The sequence below is a fragment of the Oncorhynchus tshawytscha genome, linkage group LG26 (genome assembly GCF_018296145.1).
Source record: "Oncorhynchus tshawytscha isolate Ot180627B linkage group LG26, Otsh_v2.0, whole genome shotgun sequence".
Lineage (NCBI taxonomy): Eukaryota > Metazoa > Chordata > Actinopteri > Salmoniformes > Salmonidae > Oncorhynchus > Oncorhynchus tshawytscha.
The window spans coordinates 45,244,472-45,269,065 of NC_056454.1; positions in this window are offsets into that span (position 1 = coordinate 45,244,472).

Below are 24,594 nucleotides of genomic sequence, written 5' to 3' on the forward strand. Positions count from 1 at the left end.
CGTGTTAACCCTCGCAAGGCTGCAGGCCCGGACGGCATCCCCAGCCGCGCCCTCAGAGCATGCGCAGACCAGCTGGCTGGTGTGTTTACGGACATATTCAATCAATCCCTATCCCAGTCTGCTGTTCCCACTTGCTTCAAGAGGGCCACCATTGTTCCTGTTCCCAAGAAAGCTAAGGTAACTGAGCTAAACGACTACCGCCCCGTAGCACTCACTTCCGTCATCATGAAGTGCTTTGAGAGACTAGTCAAGGACCATATCACCTCCACTCTACCTGACACCCTAGACCCACTCCAATTTGCCTACCGCCCAAATAGGTCCACAGACGATGCAATCTCAACCACACTGCACACTGCCCTAACCCATCTGGACAAGATGTGTGAGAATGCTGTTCATCGACTACAGCTCGGCATTTAACACCATAGTACCCTCCAAGCTCGTCATTAAGCTCGAGACCCTGGGTCTCGACCCCGCCCTGTGCAACTGGGTACTGGACTTCCTGACGGGCCGCCCCCAAGTGGTGAGGGTAGGCAACAACATCTCCACCCCGCTGATCCTCAACACTGGGGCCCCACAAGGGTGCGTTCTGAGCCCTCTCCTGTACTCCCTGTTCACCCACGACTGCGTGGCCACGCACGTCTCCAACTCAATCATCAAGTTTGCGGACGACACAACAGTGGTAGGCTTGATTACCAACAACGACGAGACGGCCTACAGGGAGGAGGTGAGGGCCCTCGGAGTGTGGTGTCAGGAAAATAACCTCACACTCAACGTCAACAAAACTAAGGAGATGATTGTGGACTTCAGGAAACAGCAGAGGGAACACCCCCCTATCCACATCGATGGAACAGTAGTGGAGAGGGTAGCAAGTTTTAAGTTCCTCGGCATACACATCACAGACAAACTGAATTGGTCCACCCACACAGACAGCATTGTGAAGAAGGCGCAGCAGCGCCTCTTCAACCTCAGGAGGCTGAAGAAATTCGGCTTGTCACCAAAAGCACTCACTAACTTCTACAGATGCACAATCGAGAGCATCCTGGCGGGCTGTATCACCGCCTGGTACGGCAACTGCTCCGCCCACAACCGTAAGGCTCTCCAGAGGGTAGTGAGGTCTGCACAACGCATCACCGGGGGCAAACTACCTGCCCTCCAGGACACCTACACCACCAGATGTTACAGGAAGGCCATAAAGATCATCAAGGACAACAACCACCCGAGCCACTGCCTGTTCACCCCGCTATCTTCCAGAAGACTAGGTCAGTACAGGTGCATCAAAGCTGGGACCGAGAGACTGAAAAACAGCTTCTATCTCACGGCCATCAGACTGTTAAACAGCCACCACTAACATTGAGTGGCTGCTGCCAACACACTGACTCAACTCCAGCCACTTTAATAATGGGAAATGATGGGAAAGGATGTAAAATATATCACTAGCCACTTTAAACAATGCTACCTAATATAATGTTTACATACCCTACATTATTCATCTCATATGTATACGTATATACTGTACTCTATATCATCTACTGCATCTTTATGTAATACATGTATCACTAGCCACTTTAACTATGCCACTTTGTTTACATACTCATCTCATATGTATATACTGTACTCGATACCATCTACTGCATCTTGCCTATGCCGCTCTGTACCATCACTCATTCATATATCTCAGCAGAGAAAAATTTCCAGGCCCAGGAGGTGACAGCATTCCCTCCTACTTATTTTCCTCCATAACTTGCAAATAAATTCATAAAAAATCCTACAATGTGATTTTCTCGATTTTTTTCTTTATCATTTTGTCTGTCATAGTTGAAGTGTACCTATGATGAAAATTACAGGCCTCTCTCATCTTTTAAAGTGGGAGAACTTGCACAATTGGTGGCTGACTAAATACTTTTTTGCCCCACTCTAAATATGAACTTTATCAAACAAAACATACATGCATTGTGTAACATGAAGTCCTATGAGTGTCATCTGATGAAGGTCATCAAAGGTTAGTGATTCATTTTTATCTCTATTTGTGCTTTTTGTGACTCCTCTCTTTGGCTGGAAAAATGGTTGAGTTTTTCTTTGGCTTGGTGGTGACCTAACATAATCGTTTGTGGTGCTTTCGCTGTAAAGCCTATTTGAAATCGGACACTGTGGTGGGATTAACAGCAAGATTACCTTTAAAACGGTATAAGATACATGTATGTGTGAGGAATTTTAATGATGAGATTTCTGTTGTTTTGGATTTGGCGCCCTGCACTTTCACTGGCTGTTGTCATATCATCCTGTTAACGGGATTGCAGCCCTACGAAGTTTAAAAGCAGACCACCATAGTGCCTGTGCCCAAGAACACTAAGGTAACCTGCCTAAATGACTATCGACCCATATCACTCACGTCTGTAGCCATGAAGTGCTTTGAAAGGCTGGTCATGGCTCACATCAACACCATTATCCCAGAAACCCTAGACCCACTCCAATATGCATACCGCCCCATCAGATCCACAGATGATGCAATCTCTATTACACTCCACACTGCCCTTTCCCACCTGGACAAAAGGAACACCTATGTGAAAATGCTATTCATTGGCTACAGCTCAGCGTTCAACATCATAATGCCCTCAAAGCTCAACAACAAGCTAAGGACCCTGGGACTAAACACCTCCCTCTGCAACTGGATCCTGGACTTCCTGGTGGGCTGCCCCCAGGTGGTAAGGGTAGGTAACAACACATCCGCCACACTGATCCTCAACACAGGGGCCCACCAGGGGTGCGTGCTCAGTCCCTTCCTGTGCTCCCTGTTCACCCATGACTGCACGGCCAGGCATGACTCCACACCATCATTAAGTTTGCTGATGGCACAACAGTGGTAGGCCTGATCACCGACAACAATTAGACAGCCTGAGGGGAGGAGGTCAGAGACAACATCATCTCCCTCAACGTGATTAAGACGAAGAAGATGATTGTGGACTACAGGTAAAAGAGGACCGAGCACGCCCCCATTCTCATCAACGGGGCTGCAGTGGAGCAGGTTGAGAGCTCCCTGGCGTCCACATCACCAACAAACTAACATCTTCCAAGCACACCAAGACAGTCATGAAGAGGGCACGACAACACCTATTCCCCCCCAGGAGACTGAAAAGATTTGGAATGGGTCCTCAGATCCTCAAAAATGTTCTACAGCTGTACCATCTAGAGCATTCTGACTGGTTGCATCACTGCCTGGTATGGCAACTGTTCGGCCTTCGACCTTAAGGCACTACAGAGGGTAGAGCGAATGACCCAGTACATCACTGGGGCCAAGCTTCCTGCCATTCAAGACCTCTATACAAGGCGGTGTCAGAGGAAGGTCCTAAAAATTGTCAAAGACTCCAGCCACCCTAGTCGTAGACTGTTCTCTCTGCTACCGCACGGCAAGCGGTACCGGAGAGACAAGTCTTGGTCCAAGAGGATTCTAAACAGCTTCTACCCCTAAGCCATAAGACTCCTGAACATCTAATCAAATGGCTACCCAGACTACCTGCATTGCCCCCCTCCTCCTCTTTTACACCGCTGCTACTCTCTGTTGCTATCATCTGAGCATATTCACTTTAATAACTCTCCCTACATGTACATATAAACTTAACTAACCGGTGCCCCCTCACATTGACTCTGTATTTTTTTAAACTGCATTGTTGGTTAGTGGCTCGTAAGTAAGCATTTCACTGTAAGGTCTACACCTGTTGTTTTCGGCGCATGTGACTAATAAAATTTGGTTTGATCTATCCAAAACAGAGATATATGGATAAATCCCTTCTCCAGTCTTTTTGACTCTATAACAAAGAACAAACAGTAAACACAAGACTACCAGAACCCACTGAATTCTCCAATTACATTGAATGAACTACAGGAGAAAATACAAACGCTCCAACCCATAAAGGCCTGTGGTGTTGATGGTATGCTCAATGAATTGATCAAATATACAGACGACAAATTCCATTTGGTTATACTTAAACTCTTTAACATCATCCTCAACTCTGGTATCTTCCCCAATATTTGGAACCAAGGACTGATCCCTACCCCAATCCACAAAAGTGGAGACAAATTTGATCCCAATAAGTACCGTGGGATATGCGTCAACAGCAATCTTGGGAAAATCCTCTGCATTGTCATTAATAGCAGACTCATACATTTCCTCAGTGAAAACAATGTACTGAGCAAATGTAATATTGGCTTTTTACCAAATCACTGTACGACAGACCACGTGTTCACCCTGCACACGCTAATTGACAAACAAACAAACCAAAACAAAGGCAGTCTTCTCATGCTTTGTTGATTTCAAATAAAGCTTTTGCCTCAATTTGGCATGAGGGTCTTCTATACAAATTGATGGAAAGCAGTGTTGGGGGAAAAACATACAACATTATGCAATCCCATGTACACAAACAACAAGAGTATGTTTAAAATTGTAAAAAAAAACAAGGATTGTCTACAGCAGCACCTAGATCTTCTGCACAGATTCTGTCAGACCTGGGACCTGACAGTAAATCTCAGTAAGACAAAAAAATAATGGTGGTCCATAAAAGGTCCAGTTGCCAGGACCAGAAATACAAATTCCATCTAGACACCGTTGCCGTAGACCACACAAAAAAACTATACATACCTCAGCCTAAACATCATCGTAATAGTTAACTCCCACAAAGCTGTGAACGATCTGAGATACAAAGCAAGAAGGGCCTTCTAGACCATCAAAAGGAACATAAAATTCGACATACAAATTAATAACTGGTTAAAAATACTTTAAATCAGTTATAGAACCCATTGCCCTTAATGTCTGTGAGGTTATCCAATAATTCACAAAATAGGACAGAGACCAAATTGAGACTCTGCATGCAGAATTCTGCCCAAAAATCCTCTGTGCACAACGTAAAACACAAAATATTGCATGCAGATCAGAATTAGGCCGATACCCGCTAATTATCAAAATCCAGAAAAGAGACGTTAAATTCTACAACTACCTAAAAGGAAGCAATACCCAAACCTTCCACAAGAAAGCAATCATCTACAGAGAGATGAACCTGGAGAAGAGTCCCCTAAGCAAGCTGGTACTGGGGATCTGTTCACAAACACAAACAGACCACACAGAGCCCCAGGACAGCAACACAATTAGACCCAACCAAATCATGAGAAAACCAAAAGATCATTACTTGACGCATTGGAAAGAATTAATTTTAAAAACTCAGCAAACTAGAATGCTATTTGTCCTCAAATAGAGAATACACACTGGCAGAATACCTTACCACCGTGGCTGACCCGAAATGAAGGAAAGCTTTAACTATGTACAGACTCAGTGAGCATAGCATTGCTATTGAGAAAGGCCGCCGTAGGCAGACCTGGCTCTCAAGAGAAGACAGGCTATGTGCACACTGCCCACAAAATGAGGTGGACACTGAGCTGCACTTCCCAATCTCCTGCCAAATGTATGACCATATCCCTCAGATTACACAGATCCACAAAGAATTTGAAAACAAATCCAATTTTGATAAACTCTAATATATTTTGGGTGAAATACCACAGTGTGCCATCACAGCAGCAAGATTCATGACCTGTTACCACAAGAAAAGGGCAACCAGTGAAGAAAAAACATCATTCTAAATACAACACATATTTATTTTCCTTTTGTACTTTTATTATTTGGACATTGTTACAACACTATAGATAGTCACAATACCACATTTGAATGTTTATTTAACTTTGGTATATTGTCTATTTTCCTTGCTTTGGCAATGTAACCATATGTTTCCCATGGTGATGAAGCCCTTTGAATTAAATTAAATTGAATCGACGGTTATGGACGAAGAATGTCATGAAAAAAAAATGGAACAAACAGCTGACTGAAGACGGAACAGCCAGGAAATTGTGCGGTTGAGTCCGTTTATGCGATAGCATGGACTCAGTGTCATGAAACTTTGTTGCCCCTTGTTGAAACAACCAAGGTGTTGTATCAGACGATAAATAGACAGGGCTTGGAACCTTTGGCTCCTACCCAATTAATTGGCTGGTACCCAATTTCATGGGTACACCCGCAATGGCTGCCTGGTACTGTGATGCAATCATTTCCACAGTATTGTAGCACGCTCATCCAAATTGAAATGCGGCTTATGGAATGGAATCTATTTTTTGAATAATGTCAGTTGAGTTGAATCAACAAATCACAGGACAGATTCATGGGTACACTTCCTGCTTTTGCTCTAGGTAAAAAAAAAGGTAAAATACAATCATTGTAATAAGTCCATGAGGAAGTTTTCGAAAATATACAAATTCAGAGTGGTAGGACCTCTGCATTATTGTGACGCCGTTGTCTTAACCTTCAACCTAGCGTTTACTTTGTGCTTTGCCTCCTATGGGTTCACTCACAATGGCTGCCAGTTCAAACATCAAGCCATCTTTGACTTGAATGTGGACACCAGTTCTATTCCTTCTATTTCTATGGAAGAACATGCAGTCCGGAGGAGCGGAGTAAAGGAGACAATGTGTTTAAAGGTTATTTGAAAGGTTGTTACGGAGACTGCGGTCATTTGGCTTGCCAATTACCATCCAAAATCAGATCAACTTGTTTGTGTCTTTTACAGCAGAAAGCTGCTCTCCTGCTGGCTCTTCTCCACAGTAATCAACTGATTACAGCAGAAACCCACCGAAGACAGCTTTTATAGGGCCCCTTCAGTTTTCCTACGCAGATGTCAAATAAAGAGCAGATAATTAGTCTCTCACAACACCTCTAGAGCAATAGCTCCTGTCTATCCCCACTCGGCTGCTAATGGCAAATAGTTTTTGGACTCAGTCTTGAGATGGCTAAGACCTCTGGGATAGTCATTGACTAACTGGCTAAGACCTCTGGGATGTATTGACTAAATGGATCTATTCTGGACATGGCATGTGAACAGAGTATTGCAGAAGACTGGAAACCCCAGAAGCCGCCATGGGAGAGAAGTGCAGGCTGCATTGTATTAATGGAAATCAAGACTGTTCTCAGGGCAGCAAGATACTATAGCTAGATACACGTTGGGGATCATTTTAGCTGACCCCAACCCCAACCCTTTTCATAATCTTAACCTAATTCTCTTAACCATGTTAATTCTCCAAACTTGCCACGTTAATTCTCCTTACCTGCTGCGTATGTTCTCCTAACCGGCAGGTACAGTGCCTTGTGAAAGTATTCGGCCCCCTTGAACTTTGCGACCTTTTGCCACATTTCAGGCTTCAAACATAAAGATATAAAACTGTATTTTTTTGTGAAGAATCAACAACAAGTGGGACACAATCATGAAGTGGAACGACATTTATTGGATATTTCAAACTTTTTTAACAAATCAAAAACTGAAAAATTGGGCGTGCAAAATTATTCAGCCCCTTTACTTTCAGTGCAACAAACTCTCTCCAGAAGTTCAGTGAGGATCTCTGAATGATCCAATGTTGACCTAAATGACTAATGATGATAAATACAATCCACCTGTGTGTAATCAAGTATCTGTATAAATGCACCTGCACTGTGATGGTCTCAGAGGTCCGTTAAAAGCGCAGAGAGCATCATGAAGAACAAGGAACACACCAGGCACGTCCGAGATACTGTTGTGAAGAAGTTTAAAGCTGGATTTGGATACAAAAAGATTTCCCAAGCTTTAAACATCCCAAAGAGCACTGTGCAAGCGATAATATTGAAATGGATGGAGTATCAGACCACTGCAAATCTACCAAGACCTGGCCATCCCTCTAAACTTTCAGCTCATACAAGGAGAAGACTGATCAGAGATGCAGCCAAGAGGCCCATGATCACTCTGGATGAACTGCAGAGATCTACAGCTGAGGTGGGAGACTCTGTCCATAGGACAACAATCAGTCGTATATTGCACAAATCTGGCCTTTATGGAAGAGTGGCAAGAAGAAGCCATTTCTTAAAGTTTTATATCTTTATGTTTGAAGCCTGAAATGTGGCGAAAGGTCGCAAAGTTCAAGGGGGCCGAATACTTTCGCAAGGCACTGTAGCCTAGTGGTTAAAGTGTTGGACTAGTAACCGAAAGATTGCAATATCAAATCCCCAAGCTGACAAGATAAAACATCTGTCGTTCTCCTCCTGAACAAGGCAGTTAACCCACTGTTCCTAGGCCATCATTGAAAATAAGAATTTGTTCTTAACTGACTTGCCTAGTCAAATAAAATATTTTTTTAAAGTCACTTCTGCTGGTCAAAACGGGCAGATCTGCCATGAGAACAGTCTTGGTTTCCACTAATGTGATGCAGTTGAAAGTGCTGCATCCAGATTCTATTCAATATCCATACCAGGGGCAAAATCTAACCTAAATGTGATCTGATAGTGTGTAGTATAACAGCAGTAGTATAAAAACACTGAAATCATTACCATGTGTAAGCACTGTAAAAACACTGTTAAAATAATAGGTAGTAGGACAGACCAGGCATGTGTTTATCAAACCAGGCACTGTCCAAACTCATTGGATCATGCAGGGCACATTTGGTGGGAACAAATCAGGGCCTGTGCTTGGGGCAGTGATGTCAGTCAAACTGTGTCGTCCTCTGTAACAGACTGCTGATGAGGGGAGTGTGTCTCTCTTTGTGGTAGGCTATCTCATGAATTGATGTGATGTATTTAGGTGAGCGGACACCTGGGGGGGATTGATTCATTACCGCTCCCATACCCTATAGTTCTGTATCTCTTCGTGACTCATTTGTTTACGGGTATAGCAGAAAAGCCACATCCCTGATTGGCAGGTGAATGACAACCCTGATTAGAACCACCTGCTGCTCATCTGTAGTTACTTCCAAATATTGTTTTGAATTAAAATTAAAAGAAAATTGTACCCACACAGTGAAGACGGCTGTAAAGCCAAAACATCTGTGTACGCTATCCCTGATGCAGTAAAAACAAATTAAAACATTGAATAATGAAGTAAGCTTCGTGTGACATCCTTTTGAGTGCAAACCCATTACCACCTCTGAGTGTGTCTCTCCTCCCACACTCCATCAACAGAGAGAGCAAGGCCCACAGGCTCCAGTGCATAGAATTTAACAGGGGAGAGAAAGTCTATATCCGTCTGCCCTCTCTCACACACAATACTGTAGAAACCTGTCTTTTTCTCTCCCGGTCCAACAAGAGTCTGCCCAACTTGTCTGTATCTCTCACAAAATAGAAGTCTTCCTATTCTCTCTCACACACACACACACACACAAGCCGGTCTTGCAGCCCTCTACATCTCACACAAGGCTAGAGCTTGCCTCTCTCGCTCTTGCTCTCTAACGCTCAGCTTTCTCCCTCTCTTCTATCCCTCCTTGTCTCATTATCATACTAGAACCACCCTCAGTTCTACTGTCTCATCATTATCATACAAGAGCCAGCCTCACAGTGCTACTGTTTCATCATTATCATACAAGAGCCACAGTGCTAAGTCTGTCATTATGAAGGGCTGGAGGGTCGAGGGCTGGAGGGGCGAGAGGCGAGGGGTGGACTCAAATATGACGCCAGATAATTCCATCTGCAGAGCTCCACTCCAGCAGGACCCCTGATAATCAATCAAATATATTTATAAAGCCCTTTTGTACATCAGCATATTTGTTTCACAAAGTGCTTTTACAGAAATCCAGCCAAAACCCCAATGCAATGCAGATGTAGGAGCACAGTGTCTAGGAAAATCTCCCTAGAAAGGCAGGAACCTAGGAAGAAACCTGGAGAGGAACCAGGCTCTGAGGGGTGGCCAGTCCTTTTATGCATGTGCCGGTGGAGATTAGAAGAGTACATGGCCATTAAGGCCAGATTGTTCTTCAAGATGTTCAAACGTTCAAAGATGACCAGCAGGTTCAAATAATAATCAATATGGTTATGCGAACAGGTCAGCACCTCAGGAGTAAATGTTAGTTGGCATTTCTTGGCCGAGCATTCAGAGGGTGAGACCGCAGTAGAGAGAAAGGGAGAGTGCCTCAGTGGTCCTTTGTAGCTCAGTAGACAGAGCATGGAGCTCATAATGCCGGGGTTTTGGATTTGATACCTGGTACCACCCATTCGTAAAATGTATGCATGACTAAGTTTCGTTGGACAAATGCGTCTGCTAAATATTTAGGGCTCTATGTTTGTCTTGCGTTAAAGTAGTGCTAGTGTCAAACACATGTTGGTTTGCAATTTCATCAATGAAACACTGGCACACTGGCATTTCCCAGCCCCAGCGCCAGGTTTGGCAATGTACCTGTGTTAAATCAGCTCCTTGCGCGCAGATGGGTGTTGGAAATATTTGAGGTGTTTCCTTAAAAACATGATCCAAAGTGCTAATTTCAGGCAGCGCTGAGAAGGATATTTAATACCAACCAAAAGCTGGTTTTATCGGTAACGCAGTTGGTTATGTCATGAGTTTTGACAGCTGAAACGCACCCTCTCCATCGGTGAGGCACACTGCCCATATGCACATGGAACAAGAGTAGCCTAATGTGTTTTTGGTGCATGTAATAACCAAGCATACCCTCCTCTCCTCTCAGTTGAGGCAATTTCTTGTCTGCCTATTGCGAAGTCAACACTGTTATTCTTTTCTTCTTTTGTTTAGAATTTGATTAGAATGATTTGTTTTCGTTTTAGGCCGTATCAATAATCAATGTAATCTTACTGATTGACAATGTTTTTTTACTTAGAACAACGTGGACTGCAAATGGGTTCAAGTGCGCCAATAATTGCGATAGTGAAAATAGCAAAAATATTTCTGACACACCCTTTAACCTATAGTGCTATCACCTACGCTTAGATGTACCATTGCATTAGGTTTGTTAAAATAGAGGCTTGAGCCTTAGATGTACTATTGCGATAGGTTTGTTCAAGTAGAGGCTTGAGCCTTAGATGTACCATTGCGTTAGGTTTGTTCAAGTAGAGGCTTGAGCCTTAGATGTACCATTGCGTTAGGTTTGTTCAAGTAGAGGCTTGAGCCTTAGATGTACCATTGCGTTAGGTTTGTTCAAGTAGAGGCCATAATGTATTATTATATTAGTAGTCAGGTGAGGGCCGGTTTGGAACCAGATAACCCCACCATCAGAGTGTTGTCCATCCATCCACAAACTGAGCAGGATCCAAGAGGAACTCCAGAGCTGAACTTTAACTCTCTGCATTTCACTTTCTGCTACATCCACAATATCATCACTCTACTGTGTGTGTGGGCAGTTCTAGGGCTAGCAGAACTCTCTACGTCAAAGCATATTTTCGTCATGAGAAAATATAATGTTCAATAAATAAAGCCTTTATACCTTAAAAGACTTGAACTGCATGTGACATTAATATTAAGAAAATATATAAAACTCAATTTTTAAAGCACATTAGAAACTGAGACTTGAAAGCAACCGATATTTACAAGACACTACTATGTTAATCAGTATGATAAACTGACAGGTTAAGTGGTTGCAGCAACACGTATCCTACCTTTTCTCAAAAGTGCTCCAAACACTTCCAAACAGCAAGCATTCTGTGAGGAGACCGATCACACAAGTAGGGTGTGTCAGTAACAACGGTCATCGAAATTGTAATGTTTTGAATATATACATTTTTTTACAATATTAATCAATGCAACAGTTGGACAATGGCTCAAGATACTCCAGACATTTCGAATTTTTAGAATTCATCAGTTATTGACTGAAATGTAGCACATAAAAGATTTCAGGGATTTAGGTGGGAATTCAGGCATTCAATTTATTGTCAAATTCAACTTTTTTGTTATTAGAATGTAGTCATATATAAATTTAGTTATTGTATGAGGTATTCTTTAAAAAAATGTTTTGTCAAAATAAAGAAAATTGTGTGCCTAATTTGCATAAATCCACTGTGTGTATTTGCATATATTAAAACAGTAACATAAAGGGGTGGGACATGGCGACAACCACCAAACACTCTGTCTACCCTACCTGCACTCACCTGCACTGTCTAGACTGCCTCATTAATTACAGTTGTTGTCACATTGTCTTGCATAATTTAACATAATTTAACATCAAACTGTGACTCATCATATTCATGCATGAAATGCCAACATCAAACTGTGACTCATCATATTCATGCATGAAATACCAACATCAAACTGTGACTCATCATATTCATGCATGAAATACCAACATCAAACTGTGACTCATCATATTCATGCATGAAATACCAACATCAAACTGTGACTCATCATATTCATGCATGAAATACCAACATCAAACTGTGACTCATCATATTCATGCATGAAATGCCAACATCAAACTGTGACTCATCATATTCATGCATGAAATGCCAACATCAAACTGTGACTCATCATATTCATGCATGAAATACCTAATAATGAAAGAAAAGCATTGTCATTTTGAATTCTGTAAAGTTAGTGTGGTTGAGGTGTAAAAATGATTGTTGTCCCTCAATAATGAGAAACCACCTGGTATTGACAACTTGGAAAGCTACTGAGGATGGTAGTGGACAATGTTGCCACTCTTATTTGTCAAATTTTGTCTCTGAGTCTGGAGAAAAATGTTTGTTCTCAGCTTGAGCAGAAAAAAATGCTATTTCTCTGTAAACAAATTAACAACAGACTTTCAGGGCACTCAACAAGTACTGCATTGACACAAATGACTGATGATTTGGTTGAAGGAAAATGCTATGAAGAAGATTGTGGGAGCTGTACTGTTAGATTTCAGTGCAGCCTATAATATTATTGACCATAACCTGTTGTTGAAAAAACGTACGTGTTAAGGCTTTTCTACCTCTGCCATATTGTGGATTAAGAGTCATCTATCTAATAGAACACAGATGGTTTTCTTTAATGGTGTAATGCCCAACGCAGGAAATGAGAAGCAGGTACAGGGAGTGAACTATTTAATATAGACGGACATGCAACGGAACAAGAACAGCGTCTGGATATAAACACAACAAACAATACGACTACAGGGAACAACACAGAGGAGCAGGCATATATGCAGGGGCAATCAACAATCGCTGGCCATGGCAGAACACTGACATTCCTGTCTTGCAGGAAATCACGCACAGAACGGGCAGTATGGCTGGTGGCATTGTCATGCTGGAGGGTCATGTCAGAATGCGCCTGCAGGAAGAGAACCACGTGAGGGAGGAGGATGTCTTCCCAGTTACGCACAGCGTTGAGATTACATGCAATGACAACAACCTCAGTCCGATGATGCTGTGACACACCGCCCCATACCATGACGGACCTTTCACCTCCAAATCGATCCCGCTCCATAGTACAGGCCTCAGTGTAACACTCATTCCTTTGACGATAAACGTGAGTCCGACTCGTCAGTAAAAGTTTTTTTTGCCAGTTCTGTCTGGTCCAGTGACGGTGGGTTTGTGCCCATAGGCAACGTTGTTGCCGGTGATGTCTGGTGAGGACCTGCCTTACAACAGGCCTATAAGCCCTCAGTCCAGCCTCTCTCAGCCTATTGCAGACAGTCTGAGCACTGATGGAGGGATTGTGCGTTCCTGGTGTAACTTGGGCAGTGTTGCCATCCTGTACCTGTCTCGCAGGTGTGATGTTCGGATGTAACGATCCTGTGCAGGTGTTGTTACACGTGGTCTGCCGCTGCGAGGACGATCAGCTGTCAGTCCTGTCTCCCTGTAGCCCTGTCTTAGGCGTTTCACAGTATGGACATTGCAATGTATTTCCCTGGCCACATCTGCAGTCCTCATGCCTACTTGCAGCATGCCTAAGGCATGTTCACGCAGATGAGCAGGGACCCTGGGCATTTTTGTTTTGGTGTTTTTCTGAGTCAGTAGAAAGTCCTCTTTAGTGTCCTAAGTTTTCATAACTGTGACCTTAATTGCCTAGCATCTGTAAGCTGTTAGTGCCTTAAAAACTGTTCCACAGATGTATGTTCATTAATTGTTTATGGTTCATTGAACAAGCATGGGAAACAGTGTTTAACCCATTTACAATGAACATCTGTGAAGTTATTTGGATTTTTACGAATTATCTTTGAAAGACAGGGTCCTGAAAAAGGGCTGTTTCTTTTTTTGCTGAGTTTATATGCAGGGGCAATGAACAAAGTGAGGGAGTCCAGGTCAGTCCAAAGAGCGCAGCTGCTCGTAATGATGGTAACAGGTGTGTATGATGACGGGTAGCCTGGCGCCCTCAAACATGTAAAGTGTGGTGTACTGCAGGGCAGCTCTTTTTCCCCACTACTCTTTTCTATTTTTACTAATGGCCTGCCACTGGCATTAAACAAAGCCTGTGTGTCTATGTATGCTGATGATTTAACCCTGTACGCTTCAGCAGTCACAGCCTCCTTGCTAGCACATACTTTTCCAGTTCTGCCCACACATTTTCTATAGGATTGATGTCAGGGCTTTGTGATGGCCACTCCAATACCTTGACTTTGTTGTCCTTGAGCCATTTTGCCACAGCTTTGGAAGTATGCTTGGGGTCATTGTCCATTTGGAAGACCCATTTGCGACTAAGATTTAACTGATGTCTTGAGATGTTGCTTATATCCACAATTTTCCTACCTCATGATGTCATCTATTTTGTGAAGTGCACCAGTCCCTCCTGCAGCAAAGCACCCCCACAACATGATGCTGCCACCGCTGTGCTTCACGGTTTGGATGGTGTTCTTCGGCTTGCAAGCCTACCCCTTTTTCCTCCAAACATAGATGGAAATTATGGCCAAACAGTTCTATTTTTTGTTACATCAGACCAGAGGAAATTTCTCCAAGTACGATCTTTGTCACCATGTGCAGTTACAAACGATAGTCTGTCTTTTTTTATGGAGGTTTTGGAGCAGTGGCTTCTTCCTTGCTGAGCAGCCTTTCAGACTATGTCGATATTGGACTCGTTTTTACTGTGGATATAGATACTGTTGTACCTGTTTCCTCCAGCATCCCCACAAGGTCCTTTGCTGCTGTTCTGGGATTGATTTGCACTTGTCACACCAAAGTACGTTCATCTCTAGGAGACAGAACGCATCTCCTTTCTGAGTGGTATGACGGCTGTGTGGTCCCATGGTGTTTATACTTGCATACTATTGTTTGTACAGATGAACATGGTACCTTCAGGCGTTTGGAAATTGCTCCCAAGGATGAATCAGACTTGGAGGTCTACAATTTATTTTCTGGGGACTTGGCTGATTTCTTTAGATTTTCCCATGATGTCAAGCAAAGAGGCACTGAGTTTGAAGGTAGGCCTTGAAATACATCCACAGGTACACCTCCAATTGACTCAAATGATGTCAATTAGCCTATCAGAAGATTCTAAAGCCATGACATATTTTTCTGGAATTTTACAAGCTGTTGAAAGGCACAGTCAACTTAGTGTATGTAAACCTCTGACCCACTGGAATTGTGATACAGTGAATGAAGTGAAATAATCTGTCTGTGAATAATTGTTGGAAAAACTAATTGTGTCACGCACAAAGTAGATGTCCTAACCGACTTGCTAAAACTATAGTTTGTTAACAAGAAATGTGTGTTCAGTTGAAAAACTAGTTTTAATGACTCCAACCTAAGTGTATGTAAACTTCCAACTTCAACTGTATTTTGTGTGTATGTATTGATATGTAGGCTGTGTGTGCTGTTTTTAAGTGTATGTAGTTATGTCCTTGCACTGTTCTTGTTAATTATTGTTCTGTATTATGTAATGTTCATGTTTTTTGTGGACCCCTGGAAGAGAGCTGCTGCTTTTGCAAAAGCTAATGGGGATCCTAATAGCTCCCTGACAGGACATCACAAACATTTCCGCAGTCGTAACGTTCACATAACAATTTGACAGGAACAAGCAAGACTACGAAAGAGTCTCCGGAGCAAAATGAAAGCAATCAATCCAGCGAGATTTAAGTGAAAAGTGGATTTTGTATCCCTCAAACACAGGAAATAGATGGCTGAATCGGATCCTCATGAAAGAAAGCCTGCTCATTAAAACACTTCATATTTCTCTGACGAATAAAACGTGGGTTTGTCTTAGGAACCTTAGTATTTCTAACAGCAACAACAGCACAATGGTCACTTAAATCATTACAAATAACACCAACCGCAGAATATTTATGTGGAACATTTGTCAATGTCAAATCAATCAGGGTAGATTCATCTGGGCATTTAAGATTTGGGAGAGTTAATCAACTGGGTTCATAGAATTACAAAACATTTTTAAATCATCAGACACCGGCTTTAACCAACACCAGTTGAGATCACCAATCAAGATCATTTCACTGTAAAGAAGTTTAGACATAAGGTGCGTCAAAGAAGAAAATGCGTCACCGAGAACAGAGGGGGGGTCTATAACAGCCAATCACAGTTATAGAGAGCAGAGGGGGGTCTATAACAGCCAATCACAGTTATAGTGAGACCCTTTGAAACCTCAATATTCAAAGCAAGAAATTCCAACTGTTTACAAATAGTTTCAGACTTTGCCACACTTACAGGGAATTTAGTTTTTACATATATAGCCACACCCCCACCTTTCTTAACCCGATCAGTGCGATAAACATTGTAACCACTTATATAAATATCCTTATCAAAAACAGACTTGCCGAGTCATGTTTCAGAAAATTACAAAAAAAATAAAAAAATTACATCCGCATCATCAATTTTTGACAACAAGCTGCGTACATTTAAATGAAAAATACCAAAATAAGATCTTGATTTAAAATCAGAGGGGGTTTCGAGACATTGCATAACATTGCCAGGGTTAGGTTGCACGTTACCTGATATCAACAAAAGAAGAATAACTAGGCACCTCTGTTTAATAACCTTGCACGGCTTCTCTTTTTTAAGAGACCTACTGCAAGCGAATTATACAAGTGAGTTTCCAGAGTTTCCAGACAATACAAAACAGTCATTTAAAACCATTAGAGACTTTGGTAGTGACACAAATTGGTACTGTTCACATCATGCCACAAATACATCGTCACTTGGACGAGTGGACCGAGTGAAAAAGAGCGAGTTCCTGCAGACAAAATGTCTAATGGACAGGAGAGCACATTGTCAGATGTACTCACCCAGATGTACTCACCGGAATGTTTTAAAGTCATCATTGGCCTCATGGTGAAATCCAAGAGCAGTTTCCTTCCTCTCCAGCAACTGAGTTAGGAAGGACAACTGTATCTTTGTAGTGACTGCGTGTATTGATACACCATCTAAGGTGTAATTAATAACTTTACCATGCTCAAAGGGATATTCAATGCCTACTTTTTTTCTCCCATATATCATCATTGTGACACATTGGAAAACTTCCCTGGTCTTTGTGGTGGAATCATTTCAAGCACTGCTTGACTGAGGGATCTTACAGATAATTGTATGTGTGGGGTACAAAGATGAGATACAGTAGTCATTCAAAAATCATGTTAAACACTGTTAATGCACACAGAGGGATTCCATGCAACTTATTATGTAACTTGTTTAGCAAATGTTTACTCCAGAAAGTATTTAGGCTTGCCATAACAAAGAGGTTGAATACTTATCGACTCAGAACATTTCAGCTTTTCATTTTTTATTAAATTGAAAACAATTCTAAAAAACATCATTCCACTTTGACAATATAGGGTATTGTGTGTAGGCCAATGATACAAAATCTCAGTTGAATCCATTTTATATTCAGGCTGTAACACAACAACGTGTGGTAACAGTCAAGGGGTATGTATACTTTCTGAAGGCACTGTATGTGGGTAGAGTATACATACCCTGACATTGATGATTTTGCGATGGAAGCTGTTCAGCACAACTTTAAAAAGTCACCATAAACTTTAGGAGAATCGGTCATGTCAACAATTATGGTGAAATAGTTCTAATTCAGTAGTTATAATATAGTATTCTCTAAATAGCATCTCCCATTTACCTTCCCTCTGTAGAGTTGTACATATTGTATTATCCATACACGTGTACCACCAGCTAACGTGTACTAGTGACTGAAGAAGCCCGCAGCCCATCCCAGTCCCAGCCAAAACCATCAATCCAGAGGGAAGAAAAAAAACAGGGACAACAACAAAGGTTATGCTCATGAAGGAAACATGATGAGAGAAAAGCATTGGAGACCGCCGACAAGGCACACATACAGACAACAGAATAATGTGAACAGACCATTCTGGGAACTCTGCCAGGGTCATGCTCAGACCATATTAATTCCTCCCTCTCATCCTTCAGTATCCCCTTTATTCCATTTTATTAGTTGTTACTTTCCAATCGTGCTTTCTGTGTTATCTATTGGCACATGTTTTAAAAGGAAACCCCTGTGGTATCGATTATGTGGCCACTGGCCTTGGCTTTGATTGTTTAAGACAGCCCACTGCTCTATCCTTAACCCTTGTCCAGTGGAGAGTGTACAGGGTCTGTAGGTTGGAACATCACTGAACCAACCCACAACCATATGACCAATAGGCTGTCATGGCTCTGCAAGCCATCATGACTTCCACGCTTACTAAAGGCGGAGAATTAACCTTATCACTATGATAAATGTCTGCCCTCATTGGGCACAAAGTGCATTTTCCCCCGTCGTAGAGTGCTGTACGGTTTGCACTGGTCCACTGTCGCCTCTGCCTCAGTCGAGACCATTAGTGGTCTGTGGTAGGAAAAGGACCAGAGATCAATTTGTATCCCTGCTACAAGGAGAGCTCGGCGTCACATTCATCGCTGTCAGGGCCAGTCCGTGCCCTGCCCGTACAATTCGCTACAGGAGAGAGCAGGCATTAAGACTAGAAGGGAACAGGCACTCCCACTCAGCTCCTTTCTCCATTCAATACTGGGGTCCAAAGGAGCAAAAAAATAATAATAACAGTATGGGGATGAGGAAGTTAGATGGGCTATTTACAGATGGACTATGTACAGCACAGGTGCAGTGATCTGTGAGCTACCCTGACAGCTGGTGCTTAAAGTTAGTGAGGGAGATGAGTCTCCAGCTTCAGTGATTTTTGCAATTCGTTCCAGTCATTGGCAGCAGAGAATTGGAAGGAAAGGTGGCCAAATAAGGAATTGGCTTTGGGGGTGACCAGTGAAATATACCTGCTGGAGCGCGTGCTTGGGTGGGTGCTGCTATGGTGACCAGTGAGCTGAGATAAGGCGGGGCTTTACCTAGCAAAGACTTATATGTGACCTGGAGCCAGTGGGTTTGGCGTCGAATATGAAGCGAGGGCCAGCCAATGAGAGCATACAGGTCGCAGTGGTGGGTAGTACATAGGGCTTTGGTGACAAAACTGATGGCACTGTGTTGGCACTGGCACTGTGTTGGAGGCTATTTTGTAAATGACATCACCGATATCAAGGATCGGTAGGATAGTCCGTTTTACGAGGGTATGTTTGGCAGCATGAGTGCAGGATGCTTTGTTGCGAAATAGGAAGCCGATTCTAGATTTAAGTTTGGATTGGAGATGCTTAATGTGAGTCTGGAAGGAGAGTTTACAGTCTAACCAGACACCTAGGTATTTGTAGATGTCCACGTCAGAACAGTCCAGAGTAGTGATGCTGGACTAGCGGGCAGGTGCGGGCAGCGATCGGTTGAAGAGCATGCATTTAGTTTGACTTGCATTTAAGAGCAGTTGGAGGCCACGGAAGGGGAGTTGTATGGCATTGAAGTTCGACTGGAGGTTAGTTAACACAGTGTCCAAAGAAGGGTCAGAACTATACAGAATGGTATTGTCTGCGTAGCGGTGGATCAGAGAATCACCAGCAGCAAGAGCGACATCATTAATGTATACAGAGAAAATAGTCAGCCCGAGAATTGAACCCTGTGGCACCCCCATAGAGACTGCCTGAGGTCCGGATAACAGGCCCTCCGTTTTGACACGCTGAACTATCAGAGAAGTAGTTGGTGAACCAGGCGAGGCAGCCATTTGACAAACCAAGGATGTTGAGTCTGCCGATAAGAATGTGGTGAATGAAAGCTTTGGCCAGGTCTATGAATACAGCTGCACATTATTGTCTCTTATCGATGGAGGTTATGATATCATTTAGGACCATGAGCCTGGCTGAGGTTCACCCATGACCAGCTCGGAAACCAGATTGCATAGCGGAGAAGGTACGGTGGGATTCGAAATGGTCGGTGATCTATTTGTTAACTTGGCTTTCGAAGACCTTAGAAAGGCAGGGTAGGATAGATATAGGTCTGTAGCAGTTTGGGTCTAGAGTGTCTCCCCCTTTGAAGAGGGGGGTGACCGTGACAGCTTTACAATCTTTGGGGATCTCAGATGATACAAAAGAGAGGGTGAACAGGCTAGTAATAGGGGTTGCAACAATTTTGGCTGATAATTTTAGAAAGAGAGGATGCAGAATGTCTAGTCCTGCTGATTTGTAGAGGTCCAGATTTTACAGCTCTTCCAGAACATCAGCTTTCTGGATTTGGGTGAAGGAGAAATGGGGGAGGCTTGAGCAAGTTGTTGTGGGGAGTGCAGAGCTGTTGACCATGATAGGGGTGGCCAGGTGGAAAGCATGGACAGCCGTAGAAAAATGCTTATTGAAATTCTCAATTATCTTGGATTTATTGGTGGTGACAGTGCTTCCTAGCCTCAGCGCAGTGGGCAGCTGGGAGGAGGTGCTCTTATTCTCCATGGACTTTACAGTTTCTCAGAATGTTTCGAAGTTTATGCTACAGGATGCACATTTCTGTTTGAAAAATCTAGCCTTAGCTTTCCTAACTGCCTGTGTATATTGGTTCCTAACTTCCCTGAAAAGTTGCATATCGCGGGGGCTATTCGATTCTAATGCAGTACGCCACAGGATGTTTTTGTGCTGGTCAAGGGCAGTCAGGTCTGGAGTGAACCACAGGCTATACAGTATCTGTTCCTGGTTCTAAATGTTTTGAATGGGGCATGCTTATTTAAGATTGTGAGGAAAGCACTTTTGAAGAATAACCAGGCATCTTCTACTAACGGAATGAGGTCAATATCCTTCCAGGATACCCGGGCCAGGTCGATAATAATAATGACGCTGCCAAGGTGAAAAATGACATCACCTTTTAGCTTACCTGGAGGATTGGGTAATCCATGTTGTTGTCTGATATAAATTCAGGGCTGGAGGCTTCCTAAAATCATCCCTGTGTGAAGATGGCTGAGCAGGCAATAGCTGAGCTGGGAGACCCACTGAGCTGAACAGATCCATGGACGGAATCAGGGAATTGCCCCATCTGATTGGACTCAGTATTGTCAGTGGGTCATATAGATGGATAAAGATTCCCCAGGATTTCCATGCACAGTTGTGTGAGTTGTGTCTTGAGTGTTACTGACTTCAGAACAAATAATAGGCATGTATATCATGGGATACTAAATAAACACCCACACGGTCAGGAATATATTGTGCTGCTGATTTCGCCAGGTTTAGAGAAGATGGCATGTCTGAATCTCTCCCTCTCTCTCTCTCTCTCCAGCACAACTCCCTGCACTCATCAGCAGCTCCCTGCGTTACCATAGCAATGTGCTTGGTACTGTACCTCCAGCGAGCAGTTACCGAGGTAAAACACCTCTGATGTTAACGGATAATTACTGGCAGGCACTGCATGCTTTCACAGAAAATACAAACTTTTATCTTGAACAGAGTGAAATCAATACATCCTATGATGAGCAAAACCTGTGATGGGAGCCTGGGAGATTCAAATGAAAATGTACGCTCAATCAGTAGGAAAATCAAGTAAAATATTGACTCTGTAGACTTTTACTCTCAGTTTACTCTCACGCTAGAATTTGATAGATATCCTCTGACTTCCCCTTCCGTAGCTTCAAGATCCAGGCTCAAGGATTGGCTTTCAACTGGAAGTATCCATATTGACAGCACGGGTTCAAGTAACATAGAGAGAGTGATCAGAGATATATTTTCTATACTAGAGGCATACATGTACAAAGTTCTGAAGACTGGTCTATCGACTTCAGAACAAATAATAGGCATAGCACTCAATATAATACCATTCAAATTCCTATTTGAGCCATTTTGAAACTTGAAGCCAAGTAATTTGAGACAGATGCATCACAAGTGAATAGCCTTTATTAGCTATAGACAGACAAATCATACAATTTTGAATTTTCTATGGAAGGGAGTCACTCTATTGAGACAGCTGTGGATACTACTTCTATGGTATTAGTCAGCCAGAGTCTATGGTATTAGTCAGCCAGAGTCTATGGTATTAGTCAGCCAGAGTCTATGGTATTAGTCAGCCAGAGTCTATGGTATTAGTCAGCCAGAGTCTATGGTATTAGTCAGCCAGAGTCTATGGTATTAGTCAGCCAGAGTCTATGGTATTAGTCAGCCAGAGTCTATGGTATTAGTCAGCCAGAGTCTATGGTATTAGTCAGCCAGAGTCTATGGTATTAGTCATCTAGAGTCTATGGTATTAGTCATCTAGAGTCTATGGTATTAGTCAGCTTGTCTTCTATGGTATTAGTCAGCCAGTCTTCTCTGAAGTCATTGGGCTTGTTTGAGTGGTAAGGCTGAAGCAACCGACTGCAGGGAAAGGGAAAATATAGTCAGTTGCACAACTGAGTGCATTTAACTGAAATGTGTCTTCCTCATTTAACCTAACCCTTCTGAATCAGAGCTGTGTGGGGTGCTGTCTAAATCGACATCCACATTATCAGAGCCCGGGGCTTCTAGTTCCGACAATGCAGTAATAACGAACAAGTAATCTAACTAACAATTCCAAAAAAACTACTGTCTTATACGCAGTGTAAGGGGATAAAGAATATGTACATAAGGATATATGAATGAGTGATGGTACAGAGCAGCATAGGCAAGATACAGTAGATGATATCGAGTGCAGTATATACATATGAGATGAGTATGTAAACCAAGTGGCATAGTTAAAGTGGCTAGTGATACATGTATTACATAAGGATGCAGTCGATGATATAGAGTACAGTATCTACGTATGCATATGAGATGAATAATGTAGGGTAAGTAACATTATATAAGGTAGCATTGTTTAAAGTGGCTAGTGATATATTTACATCATACACACTCAGTGTGAAGTGTATTAGGTACAGCACCTCATTTACGAAAATGGTTCGCTCCTACAGACAGTGAGTCATGTGGCCATGACTTGCTATATAAAGCAGGCAGACAGGCGTCGAGGCATTCAGTTACTGTTTGATTGATTGCTAGAATGGGCAAAACGAGTGACCTAAGCCACTTTGAGCGTGGTATGATCATCTGCCAGGCGCGCCAGCTCTAGTATCTCAGAAAAGGCCGGCCTCCTGGGCTTTTCATGCACGACAGTGTCTAGGGTTTACGAGAATAGTGCGACAAACAAAAAACATTCAGTCGGCGACAGTCCTGTGGGAGAAAACATCTCGTTGATGAAACATTGAAGGACAATGGCAAGAATCGTGCTAACAGGTGGGCCTGTTAGCCAAATAACGTAATTTGTACAATTCCATTGTGTACATATGAATCATGGCAAAGTAGCGTTCTGTTTCAGTTATGTCTTTGGCCCTGTTCGCTTGGGTCAATCAAAAACAGTCTAATGAATGACAAATAGTGCCGCCCATAATTCAGGCAAGTTTCAACTGGTGAGGAGCAACTGCAGAAAATTGAAGTCAACTGCAGTCGAAACTGCATGACCTTAGATAACATGGTTGTTGTAAACTTCCTGCAGTCGACATGTAGGCGCAAGTGAGACTATTTTTATCTCCATAATGCAACACACTTTGAAAGGCCGTGTTCGAGAGAATAAAAACTGCAATGTATCATGGGTAAATTGAGTCATGTGTTTATGATGCAAGGGGATTTGTAGATCAGTCAGTCCGCAGTCGCCTGCAGTCATTTTGATGCTCTCGAACATAGCCATTGTCTGCTAATCTTTATGCGAATAGCTTTGATTCAATCTGCCCTCTCACACAGTGGAGTCGTAATTAGTGAAGATAACACGGCAGACGATCAATACAACTAAAATATTTTCTGCATATTTAAAACTGCCGTCCCAGAGACTGATCCTCACATTTCCTCCCAAGAAGATTTTTCAAAAGTGAATTTAATTCTCAGCAGTTTAACTTGCCACAGAGCTGCTGAGGAGAGTTAGAGCTCAGACTCACACCAATAGCATTTGCTGGCCGAGAGTACTGAGCACCTCTGAACATAATTTGCGAACCAAGTGTTTGTTTGTGTTCTCTCTCTCTGTCTCTCTCTCGAAGAGTGAACAATTTCTCAACAGAGAGAAAAGTAAGAAAGAGCTTAAGACGGGCAGCCAACTGAACTAATATCCTCATCGCCATGCACCATCGCCATGCACCATCGCCAATGCACCTGTGCTCGCCAGCAGCAGAGTAGAGTTAGCAGCCCTCGGTCAATGCTGGGGCATTGCAGTTGGAAGGAGTCTTGTGCTCTAAATTGGCTTATCATAAGCTTGCCCATATTCTCCTGAAGCCACAAATAAGGTTAATGCCACTCAATTGCGGCAATTTGATCGAGAGAATACATTAAAATCTCTATTGCCACCATACCTCTATGCACTACCAAATATGTTTTTAAACAATTTGCCTTAAGAACCAGGGGAGGCCCAGAGCAATAAGGTGATGTAATTAAGCAGATAGCATCTGTGATGCAATCTCAGAGAGTTCCTGGGTGGTCAGACACACCCACACTACAGCACATGGACAGGAAGTTTAATTAGGATCAGAGGAGGAGGCTTACCTCTTGAGGGGCAT